General features: G+C 49.3%; 1 protein-coding gene across 1 annotated transcript in view; it reads right to left on the reverse strand.

Moving 5' to 3' along the window:
• The window catches only part of IKZF5 (IKAROS family zinc finger 5), a 46,652-nt gene extending 22,051 nt beyond the window's left edge, over window positions 1-24,601 (reverse strand). The window contains exons 1-2 of the mRNA XM_038757670.1: window positions 24,574-24,601; window positions 15,836-15,984 (exon numbers count right to left, since the gene is read on the reverse strand). The gene's annotated coding sequence lies outside the window, so the exon portion shown is untranslated. The remainder of the gene's footprint in view (window positions 1-15,835; window positions 15,985-24,573) is intronic.
• Between the last annotated feature and the right edge of the window lie 776 nt (window positions 24,602-25,377).

The following is a 25,377-nucleotide window of genomic DNA, read 5'->3' on the forward strand; positions in this document are numbered from 1 at the left end:
CAACGTCAGCTGACAGTTGGCGGAGCTGGGCATTTGAACCCATGACTTCGGACTCCAAAGCTCGTGCTCTTTCCATTGAGCCACGCTACATTCGTTCATTCAATCGTATTTACTGAGCGCTTACTGCGTGCAGAGCACTGCACTGAGCGCTTGGAAGGGACAATTCGGCAACAAATAGAGACAATCCCTACCCAACGGGCTCACAGTCTAGAAGGGAGGAGACGGACAACAAAGCAAAACAAGTGGACAGGCATCAATAGCATCAAAGTAAATAGAATTATAAATATATAGACATCATTAATAAAATAAATAGAATAATGAATATGTACATATATACACAAGTGCTGTGGGGCTGGATGGGTAGAGGAGAGGGAGGGAGTCGGGGCGATGGGGCGAGGAGGAGGAGCTCAGTGTGGGAAGGCTTTCTGGAGGAGGTGAGCTCTCAGTAGGGCTTCGAAGGGAGGAAGAGAGCTAGCTTGGCGGATGTACGGAGGGAGGGCATTCCAGGCCCGGGGGATGACGTGGGTCGGGGGTCGATGGCGGGACGGGCGAGAACGAGGCACGGTGAGGAGATTAGTGGGAGAGGAGCGGAGGGTGCGGGCTGGGCTGGAGAAGGAGAGAAGGGAGGTGAGGTCGGAGGGGGCGACGGGATGGACAGCCCTGAAGCCCAGGGTGAGGAGTTTCTGCCTGAGGCGTAGGTTGACAGGCAACCACTGGAGATTTTTGAGGAGGGGAGTGACACGCCCAGAGCGTTTCGGCACAGAGATGATCCGGCCGGCAGCGCGAAGTCTAGACTGAAGCGGGAAGAGACAGGAGGATGGGCGATCGGAGAGGAGGCCGATGCAGTAATCCAGTCGGGACGGGACGAGTGAACGAACCAGCAAGGGAGCGGTTTGGATGGAGAGGAGAGGGCGGATCTTGGCGATGTTGCGGAGGTGAGAGCGGCAGGTTTTGGTGCCGGACTGGACGAGTGGGGTGAGTGAGAGAGCGGAGTCGAGGATGACACCAAGTGGTTCTCCCCACTCATCATCATCATCATCAATCGTATTTATTGAGCGCTTACTATGTGCAGAGCACTGTACTAAGCGCTTGGGAAGTACAAATTGGCAACATATAGAGACAGTCCCTACCCAACAATGGGCTCACAGTCTAAAAGGGGGAGACAGAGAACAAAACCAAACATACTAACAAAATAAAATAAATAGAATAGATATGTACAAGTAAAAAAAATAAATACATAAATAGAGTAATAAATATGTACAAACATATATACATATATACAGGTGCTGTGGGGAAGGGAAGGAGGTAAGATGGGGGGATGGAGAGGGGGACGAGGAGGAGAGGAAGGAAGGGGCTCAGTCTGGGAAGGCCTCCTGGAGGAGGTGAGCTCTCAGCAGGGCCTTGAAGGGAGGAAGAGAGTTAGCTTGGCAGATGGGCAGAGGGAGGCCATTCCAGGCCCGGGGGACGACGTGGGCCGGGGGTCCACTCCAGTCCACGCTCCACTGCTGGCATCTATTTTCCTACGAAAACGCTCAGTCCACGTCTCCCCACTCAATGACCTCCAGTGGTTGCCCGTCCGTCTCTGTATCAAATCTCTGTATGAAACTCCTCAATACCAGCCTTCACCCTCTCAGGGTGGCACCTGGAGAGTTTCCGGTCCTCTACCGGGCCCGACTACGGCAGGGGGAGTCAAGCAGAGACCCACCCACTCCACTCCTGGCTTGGCCAGTGGCTAGCGAGGGGAAGGCAACCGGCTACAAGTCAAGACTCCCCTGTGCCGGGCAGCAGCGATGTGGGAGAGTCAAGGGCGGAGACTCAATTTTACCGCGCGGGAGAAGGCAGTGGTAAACCACTTCCATATTTTTACCAAGAAAACTCTACGGATACACTACCAAACACAACTGCAGATGGAGAGCGGGGCGTTCATTCATTCATTCATTCATTCATTCATTCAATCGTATTTATTGAGCGCTTACTGTGTGCAGATCACTGTACTAAGCGCCTGGGAAGTACGAGTTGGCAACATAGAGAGACGGTCCCTACCCAACAGTGGGCTCACAGTCTAGAAGGCGGGAGACGGAGAACAAAACAAAACATATGAACAAAATAAAATAAATAGAATAAATATGAACAAATAAAAAAATAGAGTAATATTCTATTACTCAAATATTATTACTCTATTATTCGAAGGGAGGAAGAGAGCTAGCTTGGCGGATGTGCGGACGGAGGGCATTCCGGGCCAGGGGAAGGACGTGGGCCGGGGGTCGACGGCGGGACGGGCGGGAGCTGATTTATTGCTCTATTTTACTTGTACCCACTGTTGGGTAGGGACCGTCTCTATATGTTGCCAACTTGTACTTCCCAAGCGCTTAGTCCAGTGCTCTGCACACAGTACGTGCTCAATAAATACGATTGATTGATTGATTGATTGATTGACCCCCAGCCCACGTCCTCCCCCCGGCCCGGAATGTCCTGACTCCGCATAATCTGCCGAGCTCGCTCTCTTCCTCCCTTGAAGCCCTACGGAGCACTCACCTCCTCCAAGAGGCCTTCCCAGACTGAGCCCCCTTTTTCCTCTCCTCCTCCCCATCCTCCCCGCCCTACCTCCTTCTCCTCCCCTCAGAACCTGTACTGATTTAGTACTCTATTTATTTTACTTGCACATATTTACTATTCCATTTATTGTGTTAACAATGTGCAATTTGCTTTAAGTCTTCTTGTTCTGACGACTTGACACCCGTCCACATGTTTGGTTTTGTTGCCTGTCTCCCTCTTCTAGACTGTGAGCCCGCTGTCGGGAAGGCACCGTCTCTATATGTTGCCGACTTGGACTTCCCTCAGCGCTCAGTACAGTGCTCAGCCACACAGTAAGCGCTCAATAAATCTGATCAAATGAATGAACGGATGATTCTGGTCGGTCTCCTCCTATCCAGCCTGCACACTTGGCTCCTCTTAACACCGACCTACTCAGGGTATCTCGCTTTCATCTCTTGCCAGGAACCCCTTCCTTGCTCGTGTCATCCCCCTGCCTGGAATTTCCTCCTCTTTGATATCCAACCCTCCTCATTCATTCATTCGTATTTACTGAGCGCTTCCTGTGTGACGAGCACTGTACTAAGTGCTTGGGAAGTCCAAGTTGGCAACATATAGAGACGGTCCCTACCCGACAGCGGGCTCACAGTCTAGAAGGGGGGGACAGAGAACAAAACAAAACATATTAACGAAATAAAATAAATAGAATAAATTTGTACAAATAACTAAACTATCTTCAAAGCCCTGCTAAAGTCATATACCCTCAAAAAAATCTTCCCTAACGTCTTTTTTCCTCAACCTATTTGCCCTCCTTTCGACATCACCTGTGCATTTTGGTCTGTATTCCTGAAGCACGGCGATTCTCGCCCCATCCCACCCACAGCTCCACAGCACAGGGGTAATGAATAATAATAAATAATAATGGCATTTATTAAGCACTTACTATGTGCAAAGCACCGTTCTAAGCACTGGGGAGGTTACAAGGCGATCAGGTTGTCCCACGGGGGGCTCACAGTTTTCCTCCCCACTTTACAGATGAAGGAACTGAGGCACAGAAAAGTTAAGTGGCTTGCCCAACGTCACACAGCTGACAGTGTGTGGGGCCGGGATTTGAACCCACGACCTCTGACTCCAAAGCCCGGGCTCTTTCCACTGGGCCACGCTGCTTCTCTACATCCCTCTACTCTGCCTTCCCCTATCTGTTATTGCTTTAACGTTGATCTCCCCCAATAGATTTTAATAATAATAATGATAATGATGATGGCATTTATTAAGCGCTGACTATGTGCAAAGCACTGTTCTAAGTGCTGGGGAAGTTACAAGGTGATCAGGTTGTCCCACGGGGGGCTCACAGTCTTCATCCCCGTTTTCCAGATGAGGGAACTGAGGCCCAGAGTAAAGTGACTCGCCCAAAGTCACCCGGCTGATAAGTGGCGGAGCCGAGACTTGAACCCATGACCTCTGACTCCAAAGCCCAGGCTCTTTCCACTGAGCCACGTTTGAATTCCTTGTGGGTAGGGACCATTTTTAGCAACTCTCAAGTGCTTAGTACAGTGCTGGGAACATAGGAAGCACTAAGTAGCTTCTAGACTGTGAGCCCACTGTTGGGTAGGGACCGTCTCTATTTGTTGCCAACTTGGACTTCCCAAGCGCTTAGTACAGTGCTCTGCACACAGTAAGCGCTCAATAAATACGACCGAATGAATGACCACGCCACGGTTCCATTTCATCTCCCCCTCTAGACTGTACGCTCTCTGCGGGCAGGAAACGTGTCTACCGGCTTGGCTCGGTGGAAAGAGCCCGGGCTTGGGAGTCAGAGGTCGCGGGTTCAAATCCCGGCTCCGCCACTCGTCAGCTGGGTGACTTTGGGCGAGTCACTTGACTTCTCTGGGCCTCAGTTCCCTCATCTGTAAAATGGGGATGAAGACTGTGAGCCCCTCGTGGGCCAACCTGATTACCTTGTATCGACCCCAGCGCTTAGAACAGCGCTTGGCACATAGTAAGCGCTTAACAAATACCAACATTATTATTACCGACAACTCTGCTACACCGCACCCTCTCAAGGACTTAGTACGGTACTTTCCACACAGCACGTGCGCTCAATAGGACTCGCTTAGTCTGAATCATTCATTCAATCGTATTTATTGAGCGCTTACTGTTTGCTGAGCGCTGTACTAAGCGCTTGGGAAGTACGAGTTGTCAAAGGATAGGAGAGTAGGAGCGGATTCTTCGGAATGGCGTATCTCTCCGCGTGTCTCCTCCGCTGCCGGTTGCTCGGCCCCTCCGACCGTAGAGCTGCCCACTCACCCATCACTCCAATAAGCGACCCAACCATCTCGGGGAACACGCCACCCTTAACGATGACAACCCCCACCGTCACCACGGCGACACCTCCCTGGAAACTCACGTTAATCAGTGACCACAGATCAGAGCACTCAGCGGCCGACACAACACCCACCCGCCAACCCCCATGAAGATCACCTCCACATCGGGCACGAGCCGCAGGGGGCTGCCGCCGGAAATCTACATAGCGGCCGACTTTGTCCGCTTCCAGGGTACCCTCGCGTGGCGAAGTGATTTCCCCGTCCTTATTGGCATCCGTGCCCGCTGCCCTCACCAGTTGCTTCAAATCCTCCTCAAATCCGCTATCTCCCCACCTTCCCCACCTAACGACCGGGTTACCTACTTTATTGAGAAAATTGAAACTATCAGGGGTGCTCTCCCTAAAATCTCCCCGGCCCTTCCCCTCTTTTGGCCCTTCTTCAACTCTCCCATCGTTCCCAGAAGTATCAAGAGATCTTCTGCCTCCTCTCACAATCCACCCCCTCCAAATGCACCTAGTAAGCGCTTAACAAATGCCATTATTATTATTATTATTATCCCTTCACTCCTTATCAAAACCCTTGCCCCCCTTCTTCCCTCTCTAACAGCCATCTTCAACTTTTCGCTCTCCAATTCCTGTTTTCAAAAACGCCCGTGTCTCCCATCCTAAAAAAAACACTCCCTTGACCCCTCCAGTCAACACCCCATCTCCCTCCCTCCTACCATCCCTCTCCCAACTCCTTGAGTGAGTCGTCTACACCCTCAAGTTCCTCTCCTCCAATTCTCTCCTTGACCCCCCTCCAATCTGGATCCCAACCACTTCATTCCACAGAAACCACCCTCTCAAAGGTCACCGACGACCGCCTTCTTGCCAAATCCAATGGGATCAACTCCATCCTAATCCTCCTCGGCCTCCCGGCTGCCTTCGACACGGCTGACCATCCCCTTCTCCTGGAAACGGTCTCCAATCTCGGCTTCGCCGACACTTGTCTTCTCCTGGTCTGCTCATTCTAAGTCTCTTGGGCGGGCTCCTCCTCCGTCTCCCCCCCCCCGTAACCGTTGGGGTCCCCCGTGGTGCAGCTCTAGGTCCCCATCTAGTCTCCATCTCCACTCCCTTGGAGAACTCATCTGCTCACCCGGCTTCGACAACCATCTCCAGGTGGATGATTCCCAAATCTACATCTCCAGACCTGACCTCTCTCCCCTCTCTGCAGGCTCACATTTCCTCCTCCCTTCGAGACACCACGACTCGGGTGTTCCACCGTCACCTCAAACTTAACTCGTCTAAAACAGAACTCACCTTCCCACCCAAACCCCGTCCTTCCCCTGACTTTATGCGGCAGGCACCACAATCCTTCCTGTCTCACAAGCCCATCACCTCGGCGTTTTCCTTCACTCCTCTCTCTCGTTCAACCCACACGTTCATTCCGTTGCTAAAACTGGCTGGTCCGACTGTCACAAGATCGCTAAAATCCCGTCTTCCCTCTCCAATCAAACTGCTACCACATCCCTTTATCCTATCCCGCCTTGTTTACTGTATCAGCCTCCTCGCCGATCTCCGTCTCTCCCTACTCTAGTCCGTACTTCACTCTGCTGCCCGGATAATTTTTCTACAAAAACATTCAGTCCGCGTTTCCCCTCGAGAACCTCCAGCGGTTGCCCCTCCACCTCCGCATCACAGAAACTCCTTAGCAACGGCTTTAAAGCGTTCACCTTACCGCCTCTTACTTCACGTCAGTATTTTTCTACTATAACCCAGCCTACATATTTCTCTCTTCTAATGTTATCCATCTCACTGTACCTCAATCTAATTTATCTCACTGTTGACCTCTCGCCTATGTTCCTCCTCTGGCCTGGAATACCCTCCCTCTCCAATTACTCTCCCCGCCTTAAAAGCCTCATCGGAAGCCCATCTCTTCCAAGAGGCCTTCCCCGATTAAGCCCTCCCTTCCTCTTCTCCCACTCCTCTGACTTGCCCCCTTTATTCATCACCCCCTTTTCCTCTCCTCCTTCCCCTCCCCATAGCACTCGTATATATTTGTACAGATTTATTACTCTACTTTACTTGTACATATTTACTATTCTATTTATTTTGGTAATGATGTGCATAGAGCTATAGTTCTATTTGTTCTGACGATTCTGACTCCCGTCTACATGTTTTGTTCCATTGTCTGTCTCCCCCTTCTAGACTGCGAGCCCGTTGTTGGGTAGGGACCGTCTCTATATGTTGCCCAAGCGCTTAGTATAGTGCTCTGCACACAGTAAACGCTCAATAAATACGATCAAATGAATGGCTGAATGAATGAATTCCCCCCGCTCCCGGCCCCAAAGCACTTCCGCACATATCGGTAATTTTATATATTTATATTGTCCGTGTCCCCCTCTAGCCCGTAAGCTCACTGTGGGGAATGTCTGTTATACTGCTATACTGTGCTCTCCCAAGGGCTTAGTACAGTGTCCTGCACGTAGTAAGCACTCAACAAATACGACCGACTGACCGACCAAATCGTAATACGGGGGCGCCCCAGGTTACAACGCACCACGATCCGTGCAACTCGGAGATACGACCGTTACGGTGAGCTGCTTTTCACCCCAGATTACGGCTCCGCCGCGCTACACCGACTTTGTCGTTTGACGCCTGGCCAATCCCCCGCATCACTGCAAGATGTCAGGACGGATGTAGTAGTGACCTCTCCGAAGAGAGCAGGTGAGTCGAGACAATGACCGAAGGAGACCCTGAAGGTGAGGGGGGTTCAGAGGTGCGAGGAAGCGTCCAGATGAGGCTGGCCCGCTACGAATGAGAAGGCTGCTGTTCCATCAGAATGAGAAGTCTTCACTATAGCTTGAAAAATCACTACCACCGTCAGCCATGGTACCACTACCATGACTAATAGTCATCCTAAAACTCCACATTCAGTTAATGCGGCGCTATTATGTTCTGAATGACCCTAACGAAGTGGCCGGGTGCCGCTTATCTGAACGGCACACAGCCCAGAAAAGAACTGCCAACCGTTTTTACGGAAGTTTTGGGAGAGATCCCAGTCTATGACATCGTAGACATACCTCACGATAGATCCGCGTTTACAAAAGCCACAGCTCAGCCGCACTGCGACGTATTGCCTATACAGAGACGATTCAACTCAGAGACACTAAAATTGAGATTATTTAACCCGAGGCAGGGTCGAGCAGAAAGTGACCGTGAATTAGGGCGGCCAAAAGAGGAGAGTCATCCTGAAGATTTCCAGAGTTAACACGAGATTAACGGGGGAAGACGGGGGCGGATCAAACAGTGACTCGCAGGTGCTACACTCAAAAATGATGATACATCTACAGATATTGAAAACGCTTACAGAACCGAGAGAAATAGAGAAAATCGGCAGTTTAATACACCCAATAACTGTGATATAATAACTGTGGTATTTGTTCAGCGGTACATCCAGCACTGCACTAAATGCTGTGAGCCCATTGTAGGGTGGGGACCGCCTCTATATATACTTCCCAAGCGCTTAGTACAGTGCTCTGCACACAGAAGCGCTCAATAAATACGACTGAATGAATGAATACTGAAAATGCTTACAGAACCGAAACAGAGAAAATCGGCAGTTTAATACACCCAATAACCGTGATACAATAACTGTGGTATTTGTTCAGCGTCACGTCAAGCACTACACTAAATGCTGTGAGCCCATTGTTGGGTAGGGACTGTCTCTATACGATGCCAACTTGTACTTCCCAAGCGCTCAGTACAGTGCTCAATAAATACGATTGACTGAATGAATGAATAATCCGGTCCCACAGAAATTGACAATGAATTAGGGCGGCCAATAGAGAAGAGTCATCCTGAAGATTTCCAGAATTAACACGAGATTAACGGGGGAAAGCGGGGGCCGATCAAACAGTGACTCGCAGATGCTACACTCAAAAAATGATGATGCATTTACAGATATTGAAAATGCTTACGGAACTGAGAGAAATAGAGAAAATCGGCAGTTTAATACACCCAATAACCGTGATATAATAACTGTGGTATTTGTTCAGCGCTACATCAAGCACTGTACTAAAAGCTGTGAGCCCATTGTTGGGTAGGGACCGCCTCTATATATACTTCCCAAGCGCTTAGTACAGTGCTCCACACACAGTGAGCGCTCAATAAATCCGCTTGAGGGAATAATCCGGTCCCACTTGGGGCTCACAGTCTATGTAGGAGGGGGAGCAGGTATTGGATCCCCATTTTGCAGATGAGGGAACTGAAGGCACAGAGAAGTCAGGGACTCACCTAAGGTCACCCAGCAAACAAGTGGCGGGGCCAGGATTAGAACCTGGGTCCTCTGACTCCCAAATCTGGGCTCTGCCCACTGGGCCACACCGCTTCTAAAGTTCTACCTACCCTGCGAGGGCTGAGTTACAGCACTTTCCTTCCGAAGATACTACCTTAAATACCTGTTGTGAAATTAAGGCTCCAAGCTACAGCGTGATTTACAAAACGAATGTTTTTTTTCAAAATGGCATTTGTTATGCCCTTACCATGTATCCGGCACTAATAATTAAGCGCTGGGGTAAATATAAGATAATTAGGTTGGACCAAATCCCCGTCCCACATGAGGCTCACGGTCTTAATCCTCTTCTCTCCATCTGTTCGGGAAACCCGTCTTTCCCCTAATGGCTTATCATCATCATCATCATCAATCGTATTTATTGAGCGCTTACTATGTGCAGAGCACTGTACTAAGCGCTTGGGAAGTACAAATTGGCAACATATAGAGACAGTCCCTACCCAACAGTGGGCTCACAGTCTAAAAGGGGGAGACAGAGAACAAAACCAAACATACTAACAAAATAAAATAAATAGAATAGATATGTACAAATAAAATAAATAAATAAATAAATAAAGAGTAAAATTTGCTTATTTGCTTTTGAAGCTCTGCTCTCCCCCCTCCTGCCCTCTGCTTTATTAGTAATTTCACAGAGGTAGGGCTTGAAAAACTTTGGCTTAGTTCCCCAGACAAAAGTTTGGCTTCCCATATTTGTTTGAGTCTTATCTCGGCAACTTTCTGCCCACCCTGTGTAATAATAATAATAATGATGATGGTATTTGTTAAGCGCTTACTATGTGCAAAGCACTGTTCTAAGCGCTGGGGACATTACAAGGTGATCAGGTTGTCCCACGGGGAGCTCACAGTTTTAATCTCCATTTTCCAGATGAGGTAACTGAGGCCCAGTGAAGTGACTTGCCCAAAGTCACACAGCTGTGTCCATTTGCATAGGATCACCTCCTTCCCTTCCCCACAGCACCTGTATACATGTATATATGTTTGTACATATTTATTACTCTATTTATTTTACTTGTACATATCTATTCTATTTATTTTATTTTGTTAGTATGTTTGGTTTTGTTCTCTGTCTCCCCCTTCTAGACTGTGAGCCCACTGTTGGGTAGGGACTGTCTCTCTATGTTGCCGGCTTGTACTTCCCAAGCGCTTAGTACAGTGCTCTGCACAAAGTAAGTGCTCAATACGATTGATTGATTGATTCAGAGAGGCGTCTTTACGGAAGGTGACTATTATCTGATGCTGAGAACAGTCGACGGGCGCTGTCTTCAGACTCTGCAAGAAGCAGGATGTGTCTTTTCCAACAGATTTAGGTCTCAAAGCCTGAGAATCACTACCTGATATTGACCCCCGCAAGTAGAAGAGTGTATCAGTCTAGCTCTGTACGCAAGGGTATCGAAATTATCGCTGCCGGCTATTTTCTCACCTTTGCCCGAGTGAAGCTTAACTCTCTGAGTTTGCTGATGTCTCATCTCAGTTACTTTCTGGCTCCCTCACTGTGATTTTCCACTTGTCTCTACAGAGTGGACGTGTGTATCTGTTAGGACCAGCTGGGCAACCTTGATTCTTCACTTATCACTGACGAGTAGATGAATATCTGTTGAGCCCGGGCTATACGCCACATGCCATTCGGGAAAAGGAGGCCAGCCATTAACCCTGCCGTGGAAAAATGTGTTACCTCCCATTGAGAAGCAGTGTGGCCCGTGTGGAAAAAACACGGGCTTTGGAGTCAGAGGTCATGGGTTCAAATCCCGGCTCTGCCAACTGTCAGCTGTGTGACTTTGGGTAAGTCACTTCACTTCTCTGGGCCTCAGTTCCCTCATCCGTACAATGGGGATTAAGACTGCGAGCCCCCCGTGGGACAATCTGATCGCCTTATAACCTCCCCAGTGCTTAGAACAGTGCTTTGCACATAGTAAGTGCTTAATAAATGCCATCATCATCATCTCCCCAACTTTTTCCCTAAAAAAAACGAAATTACTTCAGAAAGTTTCCGATTTAATATAGGCAGAGGACTTAAAATGCGTCAACATAATCATGGCCGCAGAGGTTTGTCCCAAAAAACAACCCCGGGTTCGTTCCGCAAGAGAATTTTAACGGCCTCTTAAGTTTCACCAAAACTTTGATGAAACACCCACCCTTCCGCTACTGGCCACCCGGTAGAGATGACTTAGTTACACCAGAAACAGAAATTTACACCTCAAGTCACCGAGCTGTAAATACCTACACCGGGTCGGTTTCGGTCACTGTACGTTTTGTTTGTTGGCTTTATTCGACGGCACTTATGAAAGCGCTTACTATAAGCCAGGGGCCTTACCAAATGTTGGGGTGGGATACCCCAGAGATTGAGAGGCCGAACACAGTCCCGGTCCCAATCCGGAGGCTTCATCCCACCGCTAGAAAGGCCATGGAAAGACCTACCAGCTGCATATGCAGTGACAAGGCAGTAAGAAGCGGAGAAGGGACAGCTTAACCTCTTACTCTCTGCCACCGCTTCCAGAGCTGAACGGACCCATCGGGACCATCGCTCGTCGTTTCTGGTGCCCTGAGAACGGCGTCTTCCCAGCCGTGCCGGACATTCTCGCGAACAGCAGAGGAAGGGCTCGTTCGGTCAGTGGCTTCGCTTCCGCCCGGATGACGGCGGCGGCGGCTCCGTGAATCGCCCGCCAGCTTTTCCCTTTCTCCTTCTCCCGTTGGCCATTTCTCCCTTCCCCCGACTCGCTGTTGAATTCCCCCACTGCGCTTCAGCCCCACTTCAGGTGGATCAAAAATCTGGCACGGTACTTATTCGGAATAAGGCGAATCAGATAACCAGGGCCAGAGGGAGCACCTTTAGTTCCTCTAAGCCATAAATATGTTTTTTCTCGAGTTCTACATCAGCCGGATCCCGGTGCCTGCCCCTCGGGGCCTAGCCCCTGCAGATCCCCGGGCCTCAGCGGTCCAGGCTTCTCTTCTTGAGGTTGCACGTGAACCATGGCTGTTTCTCAGGCTTCTGGGAATTGGGGTCCCAACATCCCACGGGATTCGATGAATCAATCAATCAGTGGTATTTAGTATCTGCGTATCTGGCTAAAACAAGATCTGTGAACAGCTCTGACTTCCTCCACTAAGTACCCTAAGAGGCTAAGCTTCGGCAACCTCTAATATCCCACATCAAGTGGCTGCTATAACAGCTGATTCAAGTCCCCAGTAAGGACAGAGAGGAAGTGTTTCTGAAATAAGCCTCACTATGGCTTAGTTTCAAGAAGCAGTACGGCCTAATGGAAGAGGCTTGGGGTTCGAGAAGCGGCGTGGCCCAGCGGGAAGAACACGGGCTCGCGAGTCGGAGGACCCGATTATCCCGTATCTGCCCCAGCGCTTAGAAAAGCGTTCGGCACGTAGTGGACGCTTAACAAGTACCATTATTACGACTTATTACTGGTACTGTGAGTCAGGGAACCTGGGTCCTAATCTCATCTCTGCCGCTTGCCTATCTTATGTCCTTAATAATAATAATGGTATTTGTTAAGCGCTTACTATGTGCAAAGCACTGGGGGGATACAAGGTGATTAGGTTGTCCCACATGGGGCTCCCAGTCTTAATCCCCATTTTACAGATGAGGGAACTGAGGCACAGAGAAGTGAAGTGACTTGCCCAAAGTCACACAGCTGACAACTGACGGAGCTGGGATTTGGTCCTTGGGTAAGCCGCTTAACTTCTCCGCCCCTCGGCTTCCTCAACCGTAAAATGGGGATAAAATAAATATCTGGTCTTTCTACCCCTTAGACTGTGAGCCCCGTGCGGGACAGAGAGACCGTATCCAACCTCATTATCTTGTATTCACCCCTGTGCTTAGTACGGTGCCTAGCCCACAACAAGTACAGAAGAAACACCGCTTTTATGAGTTCCGTTTCGGTTATAAAGCTGAGTACTAACGAAGACTAAATAATATCATTCTTCGCATGGTGTTAGACAACGCACTTACGCTTTCCCTTTCCATTTTTTTTTTTAATCTGGTGTTTTCTCTCCGGCATGCAATTCTTTACTCTTTCATCCAGTCACTTCTGTCACCGCACACTTGGCTTAGGTTAATGTTTACGAATGTTTGTTATGACTGTGTTTACGATGGGCAGCCTCCAATGGTTACCCCATCAAGCAGAGGCTCTTTTGACTTTTTTTTAAATGGTATTTCTTAAGCACTCAGTGCGTTGCCAGGCACCGTACTGAGTGCCGGGGCGGAGACGGACAATCAGGTTGGACAGAGTCCGCGTCCAGCGTGGGGCTCAGAGGCTTAATTACAGAGGAGGTAACGGAGGCACAGGCCAGTGAAGTGACTTGCCTCACTTTACACAACGGACAAGTGGTGGAGCCGGGATTAGAACCCGGCTCCTCCGATTCCCAGGCCTGTACGCTTTCCCGGGCCACGTCACTCCTCCGCTCTTCCCCGTCGGCTTGAAGGCACTCAATCTTTCCCTAGTACAGAATTCCCTAATTCAGCACATAAGTGTGCTAAGGCACACTTTCCCTAGTGTGGCATTATAACCCAGTTTGCTCCTCTAACACCAACCTAGTTATTAGGCCATGATCACCTGTCTTGTTGACCCCTCGTTCTTGATCTCCCGCTATTTATTACTATTATTATCACTCTATTTATTTTACTTGTACATATTTACCATTCTATTTATTTTATTTTGTTAATATATTCTGTTTTGTTGTCTGTCTCCCCCTTCTAGACTGTGAGCCCATTGTTGGGTAGGGCCCGTCTTTAAATGTTGGTGACTCGTACTTCCCAAGCGCTTAGTACAGTGCTCTGCACAGAGTAAGCCCTCAATAAATACGATCGAATGAACGAACGAAATCTCCCTCCTGTCTGGAAACTCCTTCCACCCGCTTCATATCCTACACCCCACCACTCTCTCCTTCAGAGCCCTCTCAATTCACATCTCGGCGTGGCTCGGTGGAAAGAGCCCGGGCTTGGGAGTCGGAGGTCGTGGGCTCTAATCCCGGCTCCGCCGTCTGTCAGCTGGGTGACTCTGGGAGGTCACTTCACTTCTCTGGGCCTCGGTTCCCTCATCCGATTAAGACCGTGAGCCTCACGTGGGACAACATGATGATCTTGTATCGCTCCCAGTGCTTAGCACATAGTAAGAGCTTAACAAATACCATCATTATTGGGTAGGGACTATCTCTCTATGTTGCCAACTTGTACTTCCCAAGCGCTCGGTACAGTGCTCTGCACATAGTAAGTGCTCAATAAATACGACTGAATGAAAGAAATAATTATTTTTTATTTATTTTCTCTCCCCTCGGAAGCCTTCCCTGCCGAATCTTTCATTTCCCCAGTCTATTCTCCCTCCCTGACGGCGTCACCTAAGCGTTTAAGTCCGAACTTCTAAAGCACTTTAAAACTCACCCCCCTCCGCCCCCACAGCACTTACGTACGTCTCTTTATACTCCGTTAATTCTCCCATCTATACTTTATTTTAATGTCTGTCTCCCCCACTTGATGTCAGTCCTCTGTGGGCAGGGAACTTGTCTAACAATTCTCCTGACCTCCCCCAAGTGCTTAATTCACTCTTTCATTCACTCAATTGTAACGATTGAGCGCTTACTGTGTACAGAGCACTGTACTAAGCGCTTGGGAAGTCCAAGTCGGCAACATATAGAGGCGGTCCCTACCCAACGACGGGCTCACGGTCTAGAAGGGGGAGATAGCAAAACAAAACACGTAGATGGGTGTCAAGACCGTCAGAATAAACAGAATTATAGCTATATGCATATCATTAATAAAATAGAGTAGTAAATATGTACAATAGTGTAATAAATATGTACAAATATATACAAAGTGCTGTGGGGAGGGAAAGGAGGTAGGGCAGAGGGAGGGGGGGGTCGATGGGGAGGAGAAGGAAAGAAGGGAGGTGAGGTAGGAGGGGGCGAGGGGATGGAGGGCCTTGAAGCCGAGTGAGGAGTTTTTGCTTGATTCGTACGTTGACAGGCAACCGCTGGAGATTTCTGAGGACGGGAGTGACACACCCAGAGCGTTTCTATACAATTCGGCATAAGGTAAGAGAACTTGAACACCAGGCTGAATAAACCATTCTCCAGCAATGGCAGAAAGGAACGTTTGGCCTAAGAGCAACAGATTTGGTCGCCCTCCTGGACTTCCCGCGACACCGTTAAGGCCGAACCTTTCAATCTCCCCAACTGTCCCTTTTAGTGATATTGTCGGCAGAGAGGTAGATCTGGGGGACGAGTGAATTGCTCTTCTGTTTGGTACAGTGGAGCTGCCCACCTCTTTAAACAAGAGAGCATGACACTTGGTTAAGTAACATACACACTTGAAATCCCCATCTCAGTCACTTGACCGTGGGCTAATTTCCTTAAAGTGCAGAATACTTCATCCAGTTAGAGCTGGGGACGTTCATGCCTTCAAAGATACGTCTCGGGTGGGAGGCTGGTCAGCCCGTTGTTGGGTAGGGACCGTCTCTATATGTTGCCAACTTCCCAAGCGCTTAGTACAGTGCTCTGCACACGGTAAGCGCTCAATAAATACGACTGAATGAATGAAAACACACGGCGCTGTCCATTCAGAGCTTCTCAGCGTCCCCGAGGTGATAGTTTTACCCAATATGTGATGAGGAAAAACAAATGTGTCACAGAAAAAACAAGCTTACCTTTTCAACCCAAATCAGTTCCACTTCTTTCTTCCCACTCTAACATTGAGGAATAGCCGAGTATCAGAGATTCACTCCGGCGATGCGCCGATGGACTCCAAAAGGCCATCGAGAGGAATTCAACTAAAATTGAAAAGGCCTACAGGGTTCTGCAAAGAAAGACAACCATAAATTCAGGATCCAACACGGGCCCCAATCTGCTCTCCGGAAGGAATTACGATGAGCGATAGAGCACGGAGTCAAAAACCGTTAGCCAGTAAATGGGTGGCAATGGAAGTTCATTGGACCAGTTCTTCTGAAAAAGTTCTCATGGTATTAAAAAACAGAACAGACTTTCTCCAAACAAGACTGGGATGATGCTCTCTGGGGGAAGAACTTTAAGCTTCTTGTTACGACAGACTGACAGGCTACTGAAAAACCAGAGTTGGTAACGCAACAGGAGACCTTAGCTCAGTGGAATCCCCCTTTGTAGGGCCAAGTCAACTCTCCAGTGATCCATCTGGATAAATCCACCCAGCAGTCTTCCTGAATTAATATGAATTAATATGAATAATACGAACTAATGACCACAGTTCCCCTCTCTTAGTCCACACTCTGCTGCTAAATCAGACCGTGACCTCAAAGTCAAGTACTTGGATGAACAAAAGTGCAGTTGCCCTGTGAGAAAAGCAAATGAGGGGTCCAAGAGGAAGGGCCCTCAGGGTTTCTGCCCGGGTCTAGTAGTAATTATTATTATTATTATTATTATTATGGTATTTGTTAAGTGCTTACTGGGGTGGACACAAGCAAATTGGGTGGAACGCAGTCCCTGTCCCACGTGAGGCTCTCAGTCTCGATCCCCATTTTCCAGATGAGGTAACTGAGGCCTGGGGAAGTGAAGTGACTTGCCCGAGGTCACGCAGCAGACAAGAGGTGGAGTCGGGATTAGAACCCACGACCTTCTGAATCCCATGCCCGCGCTCTATCCACGACACCGCACTGCTCCTCTAGAAAAGCACCTGGATTCTGATCGGCTTCAACGGCCAGCGCAAGCGCAAGCCAAAACTCAGGGCTACCCCAGATAGACGCAAACTTTACAGATCCTGGGATTTACATAAAATATACGTTTATGGGAATAACTATCTTTCCTCTCATCCGCTTTCGGGACACGAGCTCGGGGTACATTCATAACCGAAAGCTCGTACGACCGATCTCCTCTAACCGGGATGCAATCACACACGTATTTCAGCGAGCGTAAGGGTTTTAAATCTGAAAGTACGATTAAAGAAAAAACGCACGCACGCTGATTGTGAATAATATGATATTGTTCACTCGTATTTCAGCGAGCGTAAGGGTTTTAAATCTGAAAGTACGATTAAAGAAAAAACGCACGCACGCCGATTGTGAATAATATGATATTGTTCACTCGTATTTCAGCGAGCGTAAGGGTTTTAAATCTGAAAGTACGATTAAAGAAAAAAAGCATGGGCGCTGATTGTGAATAACATATCGTTCACACGTATTTCAGCGAGCGTAAGGGTTTTAAATCTGAAAGTATGATTAAAGAAAAAACGCACGGGCGCTGATTGTGAATAATATGATATTGTTCACACGTATTTCAGCGAGCGTAAGGGTTTTAAATCTGAAAGTACGATTAAAGAAAAAAAGCACGGGCGCTGATTGTGAATAATATATCGTTCACACATTTCAGCGAGCGTAAGGGTTTTAAATCTGAAAGTACGATTAAAGAAAAAACGCACGGGCGCTGATTGTGAATAATATATCGTTCACACGTATTTCAGCGAGCGTAAGGGTTTTAAATCTGAAAGTACGATTAAAGAAAAAAAGCATGGGCGCTGATTGTGAATAATATATCGTTCACACATATTTCAGCGAGCGTAAGGGTTTTAAATCTGAAAGTACGATTAAAGAAAAAACGCACGGGCGCTGATTGTAATACGATATCGTTCACACGTATTTCAGTGAACGTAAGGGTTTTAAATCTGAAAGTACGATTAAAGAAAAAACGCACGGGCGCTGATTGTGAATAATATGATACTGTTCATTTCTGAATCCAGAGTCCTCTGATGCATTTTCTCGTTCTGATGAGTTTTCTTGTACACTGCCTTACTCAATTACGGCTTTCGTGGGGCTACAGATCACAAGCCAACAACTACTGATTAATTACCCCTTGTACACCAGAGCCTTTGGTGATGTTTTCTCTCAACGCAGTTCTCAGAATCAAGTTTTTGTTAATTTTGTCCTCATATGCAGGGCCGCGTTACATCATTCAAAAGGGAGAGCTTCTTGACCGTTTAGCAGAGGGCATAACGGCAAAAAAAAACGCTCGCCCCGATCCGTTGGCGGCGACAGTGCGGCGGGCTCAAAAAGATGAATTCGTGAAATCGAGGTTGTCCAGTGGAATAAGTAAGAAGGCATTCAGATAAGAGATGATATTTAAAAACTCAGCGACTCGAAGAGCACCCGGCGGGAACGACGGGTTTATCGGCGTAGTAGATAACCGTTGAACCTTGGCAACCGACGTTTTACGCCCAAGTGGATTTTTAACCGACATACCGTTAGCATCATCATCATCATCAATCGTATTTATTGAGCGCTCACTATGTGCAGAGCACTGTACTAAGCGCTTGGGAAGTACAAATTGGCAACATATAGAGACGGGCCCAGTCCCTCTGAATCACATCACGTTTTTCCGTCGGTCACTAGCGAGCGATCAGAGGACGTCGCAATAGTAGGACCCCCCGTGGGCCAACCTGATCACCTTGTGACCTCCCCGGCGTTTAGACCAGTGCTGTGCACAGAGTAAGCGCTTAATAAATGCTACTTCTCTGCTGGGTGACCTTGGACAAGTCACTTCACTTGCCCGGGCCTCGGTTCCCTCAGCTGGAAAATGGGAAGAAGACCGTGAGCCCCGTGTGGGACCGGGACTGTGTCCAATCTGATGACCTTCGTGGCTTTGCGGGAAGAGCCCGGGCTTGGGAGTCAGAGGTCGTGGGTTCTAATCCCGCTTCTGCCGCTTGTCAGCCGTGTGACTCTGGGCAAGTCCCTTCACTTCCCTAGGCCTCAGTTCCCTCATCTGTAAAATGGGGATGAAGTCTGTGAGCCCTACATGGGACAGCCTGATTACCTTGTATCTACCCCAGCGCTTAGAACAGTGCTTTGCACATAGTAAGCACTTAACAATTCCATTATTATTATTATTATTATTAGGAAGGGCAGGGCAGAAATTGAGAGATCTTCATTAAGGCACCTCTCCTCGCACCCAGAAAAATAACTCCTCCGATTCCCACCCCGATGAAGCCGACAGCAAAACCTCTCCGGGTCCAAGTCGGTCTAATTTCAGGGAATCCACGATCCGGACCAGCGGCGGGAATTCCGCCTCCCGAAATTGGGCATTTTCCTGCCAGAGTCCAGGGGGTGGGCCCGGGCTTCTCTGCCACAGTGGGGAACTCGGGAGGAGGGTTGCATGGCTTTTAGCGGCAAGAGGCCGGGCTTGCGAGTCAGAGGTCGTGGGTTCGAATCCCGCCGCCGCCACCTGTCAGCTGGGTGACTCTGGGCAAGCCACTTCACTTCGACTGTGAGCCCGTTGTGGCGTGGGGACCGTCTCTCGATGTTGCCGACTTGTACTTCCCAAGCGCTTAGTCCAGAGCTCTGCGCACAGTAAGCGCTCAATAAATACGACCGAATGAATGAATGAATTCTCTGGGCCTCACATAGGCTTTGGAGCCAGAGGTCATGGGTTCAAATCCCGACTCCGCCAACTGTCAGCTGTGTGACTTTGGGCAAGTCACATCACATCTCTGGGCCTCAGTTACCTCGTCTGGAAAATCGAGATTAAAAACTGGGAGCCCCCCCGCGGGACAACCTGATCAATCAATCAATCGTATTTACTGAGCGCTTACTGTGTGCAGAGCACTGTACTAAGCGCTTGGGAAGTACAAGTTGGCAACATATAGAGACAGTCCCTACCCAACAGTGGGCTCACAGTCTAAAAGACCACCTTGTAACCTCCCCAGCGCTTAGAACAGTGCTTTGCACATAGTAAGTGCTTAACAAATACCATCATCATCATTATTATCATTATTATTCTAATCCCGGTACCGCCACTTGTCAGCTGGGTGACTTTGGGCAAGTCACTTCACTTCTCTGGGCCTCAGTTCCCTCACCTGTAAAACGGGGATGAAGACTGGGAGCCCCCCGTGGGACAACCCGATCACCTTGTAACCTCCCCAGCGCTTAGAACAGTGCTTTGCACATAGTAAGGGCTTAACAAATACCATCACCATTATTATTATTATTCTAATCCTGGCGCCGCCACCTGTCAGCTGGGAGACTCTGGGCAAGTCACTTCACTTCTCTGGGCCTCAGTTTCCTCATCTGTAAAATGGGGATTAAAAACTGGGAGCCCCCCGTGGGACAACCCGATCACCTTGTAACCTCCCCAGCACTCAGAACGGTGCTTTGCACATAGCAAGCGCTTAACAAATACCATCAACATCACTATTATTATTATTATTCTAATCCCGGTACCGCCACCTGTCAGCTGGGTGACTTTGGGCAAGTCACTTCACTTCTCTGGGCCTCAGTTCCCTCATCTGTAAAACGGGGATGAAGACTGGGAGCCCCCCGTGGGACAACCCGATCACCTTGTAACCTCCCCAGCGCTTAGAACAGTGCTTTGCACATAGTAAGGGCTTAACAAATACCATCACCATTATTATTATTATTCTAATCCCGGCGCCGCCACCTGTCAGCTGGGAGACTCTGGGCAAGTCACTTCACTTCTCTGGGCCTCAGTTTCCTCATCTGTAAAATGGGGATTAAAAACTGGGAGCCCCCCGCGGGACAACCTGATCACCTTGTAACCTCCCCAGCGCTCAGAACGGTGCTTTGCACATAGCAAGCGCTTAACAAATACCATCATCATCATTATAATTATTATTATTCTAATCCCGGCACCGCCACCTGTCAGTTGGGTGACTCTGGGCGAGTCACTTGACTTCTCTGGGCCTCAGTTCCCTCATCTGTAAAATGGGGATCAAAAACTGGGAGCCCCCCGTGGGACAACCCGATCACCTTGTAACCTCCCCAGCTCTTAGAACAGTGCTTTGCACATAGTAAGTGCTTAACAAATACCATCACCATTATTATTATTATTATTATTATTATTATTATTATTATTATTATTATTATTCAAATCCTGGCGCCACCACCTGTCAGCTGGGTGACCCTGCGCAAGTCACTTCATTCATTCAATCGTATTTATTGAGCGCTTCCTGTGTGCAGAGCACTGTACTAAGCGCTTGGGAAGTACAAGTTGGCAACATATAGAGACGGTCCTTGCACATAGCAAGTGCTTAACAAATACCATCATTATTATTATTATTCTAATCCGGCGCCGCCACCGGTCAGCTGGGCAGGCCCCTTTATTTCTCTGGGCCTCAGTCACCTCGTCTGTAAAATGGGGATTCATTCATTCATTCAATTGTATTTATTGAGCGCTTACTGTGTGCAGAGCACTGTACTAAGCGCTTGGGAAGTACAAGTTGGCAACATGTAGAGACGGTCCTTGCACATAGCAAGCACTTAAATGCTATTATTATTATTGTTATTATTATTATTATTCTAATCCCGGCACCACCACTGGTCAGCTGGGCAGGCCCCTTTACTTCTCTGGGCCTCAGTCACCTGGTCTGTAAAATGGGGATGAAGATGGCGAGCCCCACATGGGCTGACCCGATGACCCGGCCAGGGCTTGGCACGTAGTGAGCGCTTAACACTATCCTTCGTACTTACTGAGCGCTCGCTGTGTGCAGGGCACCGTACTGAGCACTCGGGGGAGGATAAAGATAAAAGGATAAAGAGAAGCAGCGTGGCTCAGTGGAAAGAGCCCGGGCTTCGGAGTCAGAGGTCATGGGTTCGAATCCTGGCTCCACCACGTCTGCTACGTGACCTTGGGTAAGTCACTTCACTTCTCTGAGCCTCAGTTACCTCATCTGTAAAATGGGGATTAAAACTGTGAGTCCCATGTGGGACAACCTCATCGCCTTGTATCCCCCCCAGCGCTTAGAACAGTGCTTTGCACATGGTAAGGGCTTAACGAATGCCATTATTATTATAACTGTCAGCCCGGTGACTTTGGGCAAGTCACTTCACTTCTCTGAGCCTCAGTGACCTCATCTGTAACATGGGGATTAAAACTGTGAGCCCCACGTGGGACCACCTCATCGCCTTGGATCCCCCCCCAGCGCTTAGAACAGTGCTTTGCACATAGTAAGCGCTTAACAAATGCCATTATTATTATAACTGTCAGCCGGGTGATTTTGGGCAAGTCAATTCACTTCTCTGGGCCTCAGTTCCGTCATCTGGAAAATGGCGATTAAAACTGTGAGCCCCATGTGGGACCACCTCATCGCCTTGTATCCCCCAGCGCTTAGAACAGTGCTTGGCACATAGTAAGCGCTTAACAAATGCCATTATTATTATAACTGTCAGCCGGGTGACTTTGGGCAAGTCACTTCACTTCTCTGGGCCTCAGTTCCCTCATCTGTAAAATGGGGATTAAAACTGTGAGCCCCATGTGGGACAACCTCATCGCCTTGTATCCCCCCAGCGCTTAGAACAGTGCTTGGCACATAGTAAGCGCTTAACAAATGCCATTATTATTATAACTGTCAGCCGGGTGACTTTGGGCAAGTCACTTCACTTCTCTGGGCCTCAGTGACCTCATCTGTAAAATGGGGATTAAAACTGTGAGCCCCCTGTGGAACCACCTCATCGCCTTGTATCCCCCCAGCGCTTAGAATAGTGCTTTGCACACAGTAAGCGCTTAACAAATGCCATTACTATTATAACAACTGTCAGCCGGGTGACTTTGGGCAAGTCACTTCTCTGGGACTCAGTTCCCTCATCTGGAAAATGGGGATGAAAACTGTGAGCCCCATGTGGGACCACCTCATCGCCTTGTATCCCCCCAGCGCTTAGAACAGTGCTTGGCACATAGTAAGCGCTTAACAAATGCCATCATCATCATCACTCTCTGGGCCTCAGTTACCTCATCGGGAAAATGGGGATTAAAAGTGAGCCCCCGAGTGGGACCACCTGATCCCCTTGTAACCTCCCCAGCGCTTAGAACAGTGCTTGGCACATAGTAGGCGCTTAACAAATGCCATCAGCATCATTCTCTGGGCCTCAGTTGCCTCATCGGGAAAATGGGGATTAAAAGTGAGTCCTCAAGTGCGACCACCTGATCACCTTGTGTCCTCCCCAGCGCTTAGAACAGTGCTTGGCACATAGTAAGCGCTTAACAAATGCCGCCATCATCCTCATCATCACTCTCTGGGCCTCAGTTACCTCATCGGGAAAATGGGGATGAAAACTGTGAGCCCCCAAGTGGGACCACCTGATCACCTTGTAGCCTCCCCAGCGCTTGGAACAGTGCTTGGCACATTGTAAGCGCTTAACAAATGCCATCAGCATCATTCTCTGGGCCTCAGTTACCTCATCGGGAAAATGGGGATGAAAACTGTGAGCTCCCAAGTGAGACCACCTGATCCCCTTGTAACCTCCCTAGCGCTTAGAACAGTGCTTGGCACAGAGTAAGCGCTTAACAAATGCCGCCATCATCCTCATCATCACTCTCTGGGCCTCAGTTACCTCATCGGGAAAATGGGGATTAAATGTGAGCCCCCAAGTGGACCCACCTGATCCCCCTGTAACCTCCCCAGCGCTTAGAGCAGTGCTTGGCACAGAGTAGGCGCTTAACAAATGCCGCCATCATCATCATCACCACTCTCTGGGCCTCAGTTACCTCATCGGGAAAATGGGGATGAAAACTGTGAGCCCCCAAGTGGAACCACCTGATCCCCCTGTAACCTCCCCAGCGCTTAGAGCAGTGCTTGGCACATTGTAAGCGCTTAACAAATGCCATCAGCATCATTCTCTGGGCCTCAGTTACCTCATCGGGAAAATGGGGATGAAAACTGTGAGCTCCCAAGTGAGACCACCTGATCCCCTTGTAACCTCCCCAGCGCTTAGAACAGTGCTTGGCACATAGTAGGCGCTTAACAAATGCCATCAGCATCATTCTCTGGGCCTCAGTTGCCTCATCGGGAAAATGGGGATTAAAAGTGAGTCCTCAAGTGCGACCACCTGATCACCTTGTGTCCTCCCCAGCGCTTAGAACAGTGCTTGGCACATAGTAAGCGCTTAACAAATGCCGCCATCATCCTCATCATCACTCTCTGGGCCTCAGTTACCTCATCGGGAAAATGGGGATGAAAACTGTGAGCCCCCAAGTGGGACCACCTGATCCCCCTGTAACCTCCCCAGCGCTTAGAGCAGTGCTTGGCACATTGTAAGCGCTTAACAAATGCCATCAGCATCATTCTCTGGGCCTCAGTTACCTCATCGGGAAAATGGGGATGAAAACTGTGAGCTCCCAAGTGAGACCACCTGATCCCCTTGTAACCTCCCTAGCGCTTAGAACAGTGCTTGGCACATAGTAAGCGCTTAACAAATGCCGCCATCATCCTCATCATCACTCTCTGGGCCTCAGTTACCTCATCGGGAAAATGGGGATGAAACCTGTGAGCCCCCAAGTGAGACCACCTGATCACCTTGTAGCCTCCCCAGCGCTTAGAACAGTGCTTGGCACATAGTAAGCGCTGAACAGATCCCATTATTATTCTAATAAATCGTTTAATCCTGGAGCGGGGCCGCGGCCCGGAGGGTTTTACCTGCGGGCCGCCGCCGCCGCCGCCCCGTCACCCGCCTCCCGGCCGCCTCAGGCCGCCATGTTGGTCCCGCCATGTTTGTTGTGCCCCGCGACTCCCCAAATCTCGCGCGACCGGCCCGGCCCCGCCCCCCCGCGCGTGCGCGTGCGCCCTACCGCACCCTCTGGCCGGCGCTGGGTTTGGGCCTCGCGGGCCCCCGTCCGTCCGCCTGTGGGCCCGTTGGAGGCCGGGGTGATGCAGGGGTTACTGCGGCTCGCAGGCCGCGGCCTGGTGAGTGTCTCGGCCGGGGGCCGCGCGCGTGCGCAAGCGCGAGAGCGGGAGAGCGAGCGCGCGACCGGAAGCAGGGGTGGGCGCGCGGCTCCCCTCCCCCACCCTCCTCGCGCCCTCGGCCACGTGCCCTTTCCCGCGCGACGCGCCTCAGCGCCCGCCGCCATGATGGTGACCAGGATTCCCTCATCCCGTCCTGTACATACATATATATATATATATATTTGCACGTATTTTTCACTCTACTTATTTATTTTACCTGATGATGATGATGATGATGGCATTTATTAAGCGCTTACTATGTGCAAAGCACTGTTCTGAGCGCAGGGGAGGTTACAAGGCAATCAGGTTGTCCCACGGGGGGCTCCCAGTCTTCATTCCCATTTTACAGATGAGGGAACTGAGGCCCAGAGAAGTGAAGTGACTTGCCCAAAGTCACCTAGCTGACAATAGTAATAATAATAACGGCATTTATTAAGCACTTACTATGTGCAAAGCACTGTTCTAAGCGCCAAGGAGATTACAAGGCGATCAGGTTGT

This window comes from Tachyglossus aculeatus, chromosome 16 (genome assembly GCF_015852505.1).
Source record: "Tachyglossus aculeatus isolate mTacAcu1 chromosome 16, mTacAcu1.pri, whole genome shotgun sequence".
Lineage (NCBI taxonomy): Eukaryota > Metazoa > Chordata > Mammalia > Monotremata > Tachyglossidae > Tachyglossus > Tachyglossus aculeatus.